Source organism: Pogoniulus pusillus, chromosome 1 (assembly GCF_015220805.1).
Source record: "Pogoniulus pusillus isolate bPogPus1 chromosome 1, bPogPus1.pri, whole genome shotgun sequence".
Lineage (NCBI taxonomy): Eukaryota > Metazoa > Chordata > Aves > Piciformes > Lybiidae > Pogoniulus > Pogoniulus pusillus.
In genome coordinates, this window is record NC_087264.1 from 9631534 (window position 1) to 9636677 (window position 5144).

General features: G+C 46.3%; 1 long non-coding RNA gene across 1 annotated transcript; it reads left to right on the forward strand.

Moving 5' to 3' along the window:
- The first annotated feature begins 2322 nt into the window (after positions 1 to 2322).
- LOC135180483 (uncharacterized) lies at positions 2323 to 3861 on the forward strand. Its single transcript, XR_010304446.1, has 2 exons — positions 2323 to 2403; positions 3580 to 3861. It is a non-coding gene; the product is annotated as an uncharacterized LOC135180483 (long non-coding RNA).
- Positions 3862 to 5144: the final 1283 nt, after the last annotated feature.

Here is a 5144-nt window from a genome sequence, read left to right on the forward strand (position 1 = left end):
CCCACCTCTCCAGCCTGTCCAGGTCCCTCTGCATGGCATTTCTGCCCTCCAGCATGTCTGCTGCACCACACAGCTTGGTGTTGTCAGCAAGCTTGCTGAGGGTGCCCTCAGTGCCTCTGTCCATGGCACTGATGTGAACATAATTCTTATGATGGGAACATTTTTTTTGTTTTCATTCCTTTCAGAATTTCCACTCCAGGGTCTCTGTCCTGTCTTTGCTTTCCTCCTCTGGCCAAAAGAGGAACACAGGGTACTAAGACTGCAACTCCTGTGAGGCAAGAGAGTTACAAGTGCAGCCTGAAATTTCTTTCATTTCTAAAGACAAGAGGAGGCTAGACATCCCACACCAAAAGGATACACCTAAGGGGCTTAAAATTCATAGTAAGTTTGAATTTTGATTTTTAACTGTTTCGTTATCCTGTAATTGAGGATTTATCTCAATGAGTAACAAAGGGACTAGCTATAGCTTAATGTATAGCACTTCAGCTTTCTAAATTGCTACTGAAAAAAGGTTTCACTGAAATTATGGGGACTGTGACACCATAGGTTGAGGAAATTCCCATCAAAGACTTCTGGAGAAGGCCATGGTTGTTGTTTATAGAGAAATTAATATTTTCCTTAAGAAAAGGGACAGTATTAGTTCATGACTAAGTTGAAGACTGGCTGTAGAAACAGGACTGAAGCTAGGGTGAAATTCAAATCAGAAGAGTCCTGCTGGGGTTGCTGTTCACTTAACCTGGGTCCTTTGGTGCCTGGAGTGGGGCTGGTGCTACACTAGCTCTGCTTGGGGCAGCTTGGGCAGGCACACATCTCTCTTAACTTGGAGCTCTGGAATGAAGCCATTTGACTTCTCTGGTAGTGGGTTAAAAACTCCTCTGTACTACATTGGGTGGTCCTGCTCTGGCAGGGAGGTTGGATTCGATGATCTCCTTGGGTCCCTTCCAACCCTTAGCATCCTGTGATCCAACCTGGGTCCTTTGGTGCCTGGAGTGGGGCTGGTGCTACACTAGCTCTGCTTGGGGCAGCTTGGGCAGGCACACATCTCTCTTAACTTGGAGCTCTGGAATGAAGCCATTTGACTTCTCTGGTAGTGGGTTAAAAACTCCTCTGTACTACATTGGGTGGTCCTACTCTGGCAGGGAGGTTGGATTCGATGATCTCCTTGGGTCCCTTCCAACCCTTAGCATCCTGTGATCCTGTGAACCCCAAACACTCCCCATTTCTCTAGTAAAGAGAGTCCTGGGTTGTGTGAGGACACTCATTCTTTCTCTCCCCAAAACAGCTCCATCTGGAACACAAATCCTATGAGGAGAGGCTGAGGGAGCTGGGGTTGTTTAGCCTAGAGAAGAGGAGGCTCAGGGTTGACCTCATTGCTGTCTACAACTACCGGAAGGGAGGCTGTAGCCAAGTGAGGGTTGATGCCATGGTCTAGCCTTGAGCTCTGTGGTAAAGGGTTGGACTTGATGATCTGTGAGATCTCTTCCAACCCTGATGATACTGTGATACTGTGGTCTCTTCTGCCAGGCAACTAGCAACAGAACAAGGGGACACAGCCTCAAGTTGTGTCGGGGGAGGTCTAGGCTGGATGTTAGGAAGAAGTTCTTTATAGAGAGAGTGATTGAATTGGAATGGGCTGCCCAGGGAGGTGGTGGAGTCACTGTCCCTGGAGGTGTTGAAGAAAAGACTGGATGAGACACTTAGTGCCATGGTCTAGTTTATTGGATAGGGCTGGGGGATAGGTTGGGTTGGATGATTTTGTAGGTCTCTTCCAACCTGATGGAGTTTATGATTCTATGATTCCAGCAGTCAGAAAGCAAGGGCAGAACCTCCCTGTGTTTCATGCCTTTTCATAGAATCATAGAACCAATCAGGTTGGAAGAGACCTCCAAGATCATCCAGTCCAACCTAGCACTCAGCCCTGTCCCATTTTCCACCATATCTGCCCCTTTCCCCTTTTTCCCCCCCAAACCCAGAGCACCTGGGTTCTGTTGGAGTCTCCTCCCACCCCAGGTGTGACCACTTTTCTCTCCCTGTCCACTCCCCTATTTAATGGGCCCCAGGAAAGGCAGTGTCCAAGCTTGCCCAACTGGGCAGAGGGATCCTTCTCCTCCTGTCATCACTGGTGAGTACCCATGGTATGCACTGGGTGGCTGGTGAAGGGGACTCAAAGGCCGGGGGGCCTGGTGGCCCCCCGGTTCCATAGGAGTAGGCTTCATTCTGATTGTAGCATCACTCACAGCTGCTGGCTGGGCCTTTTCACTGAGGCTGAGCTCCTCTATGTTCAGCTGCTTCTTTCTGCTTGCCTGTAAAACTGACAGGAATGAACCTGTGCACTGTTTATGAGAAGCATTGAATCAGCATGGAGGAAGCCTGGCAATGAGGGTTCAGTTTCATCAAGGCAAGGTGAGCTCAAGTGCCAATATTTACATCTCAAACCACTGCTTCATTTGTCAAGTGGGCAGTGTATTTAGCAGCTCACAACTTGTGCCACTGGTGCTTGTAAGTGAAAAATCCCCACTGAAATTCCCAGTAAATCAGCACTAGCACTTGCAGAGCTGCTGGCAAAGTGTCAGCCTGTCTGAAGTCAGTGTTTTACAGGCTTACAGTATGTTAGGAGTTGGAAAGGACTGCTGGGTATCATCTAGTCCAATGTGTCTGCTAAAGCAGCTGGTCACTTAAAGTATGTTGCAAAGGCTTGCACTCAGACAAATTTTGGAAGTCTCCATTTCACAACAGCTGCCTTTCAGGGAGTTGTAGTTGTTCCAATCTCCTCAATCTCTGTAGCCCTCCTCTAGCAGCTCCTTGATTCTTGAGAGGTGAGGAGCCTGAAAATTCTATGTTGCTAAATAAAACATTTAGAGAATACACAAATCTGAGGCCAAGTAGTGCAAGTGAATTCATGCTGATGATGTATATACTACTTCCAGTAACACACTTATTTTGGACAATCTGTTTCATAGCAAAGCTGTGGAATGCACTAACTGTTGAATATCCTGGTCAGCTAAGGACAGGTCCAAGCTTACAAATGGGTAACACAATATGGTGCCTGCAAGGAATTTTTAGCAGTATTAAAATAGGTGACATATTAATCAGGGGAGTCAAAACAGTAGCTATGTGCATTAATTAAACCTTTACTGAAAAATGTCCTAAGGAAATTCAAGCACACAGATCTAGATTTATGGATTAACAATTCCTGAAGAAAGTGGATGAACAACACCTAAATATACCCTGGTGCCCCTTTAGTCTTGCGATTGACCGCTGCAGTGATTCACAAACTATACCCTCATGTGATGAGCTATGCTTGCTCCAAAGGAGCCTTTTGCTGTGTGATCTGCAGTGAATGGGTATCACAGTGTCACAGTATCACAGCATCACCAAGGTTGGAAGAGACCTCATAGATCATCAAGTCCAACCCTTTACCACAGAGCTCAAGGCTAGACCATGGCACCAAGTGCCACGTCCAATCCTGCCTTGAACAGCCCCAGGGACAGTGACTCCACCACCTCCCTGGGCAGCCCATTCCAGTAGCCAGGAGATTTTGGAACTGTACCTTTTAATTGATGTTATTGTTCTTTGAAGGTGTACAGGGGCTTAGATGCACCTTAGAGCTTCCTCGAAACACCTTGGGCTCTGTCCTATATACGTCGATTGATGGAGCCATTAAGACCCGAATGGACGAACAGTAATGATTCCACTTGGACCGATCCAATTTCAATGACATTGTCTCATACAATTCCATTAACATTGGAGCTGTTACCACCTCGGTGACAGATTATTATTTCTTTTAAAAAAGGAAAAGGAAATTAACACAATATATTGAATTGCACTGAATTGAGACAATAAATAATGGAATGTACCAGACACTAACCTCTCGCTTCTGTAATTCCAGGAGGAAAAATAGACATATTTACCACAAAGTTGATGACATATGTAGCACTTACTTTAAAATATGTGGCAAATCCTTATAACATATGGGTAGAATTAGAGAAGAGGCTAGAACTCGTATTGGCTGCAATATAACTTCAGGTGGAGAACTAGACAAAAAGTAGCTGTCTATATTTATATCTATAGGTAGCTAAGAATGGCCATTGCCATAGTCACCCAGCAAAATGCACCAGTATCTGTAGGTGTCTAACAATGGCCATTGCCATAGTCACCCAGCAAAATACACCAGTATCTGTAGGTGTCTAACAATGGCCATTGCTGTAGTCACCCAGCAAAATACACCAGTATCTGTAGGTGTCTAACAATGGCCATTGCCATAGTCACCCAGCAAAATACACCAGTATCTGTAGGTATCTAACAATGGCCATTGCTGTAGTCACCCAGCAAAATACACCAGTATCTGTAGGTGTCTAACAATGGCCATTGCCATGGTCACCCAGTAAAGTACACCAGTATCTGTAGGTGTCTAACAATGGCCATTGCTGTAGTCACCCAGCAAAATACACCAGTATCTGTAGGTGTCTAACAATGGCCATTGCTGTAGTCACCCAGCAAAATACACCAGTATCTGTAGGTGTCTAACAATGGCCATTGCCATAGTCACCCAGCAAAATACACCAGTATCTGTAGGTATCTAACAATGGCCATTGCCATGGTCACCCAGCAAAATACACCAGTATCTGTAGGTGTCTGACAATGGCCATTGCCATGGTCACCCAGTAAAGTACACCAGTATCTGTAGGTGTCTAACAATGGCCATTGCTGTAGTCACCCAGCAAAATACACCAGTATCTGTAGGTGTCTAACAATGGCCATTGCTGTAGTCACCCAGCAAAATACACCAGTATCTGTAGGTGTCTAACAATGGCCATTGCCATGGTCACCCAGCAAAATACACAGAAGCAAGTTGGAAAAGACCTTTGAGATAATCGAGTCCAACCTAGCTCCTAAGCCTGCTAATTAACTAAGCCCTGGCACAGAGTGCCTCATGCAGCCTCCTCTTCAACACCTCCGGGGACAGCAACTCCACCAAGTCCCTGGGCAGCCCATTCCAATGCCAATCACTCTCTCTGACAACAACTTCCTCCTAACATTCTGCCTCAACCTGCCCTGGCACAGCTTGAGGCTGTGTGCCCTTCTTCTGTCCCTGGGGGCCTGGCAGCAGAGCCCAACCCCACCTGGCTACAGCCTCCCTTCAG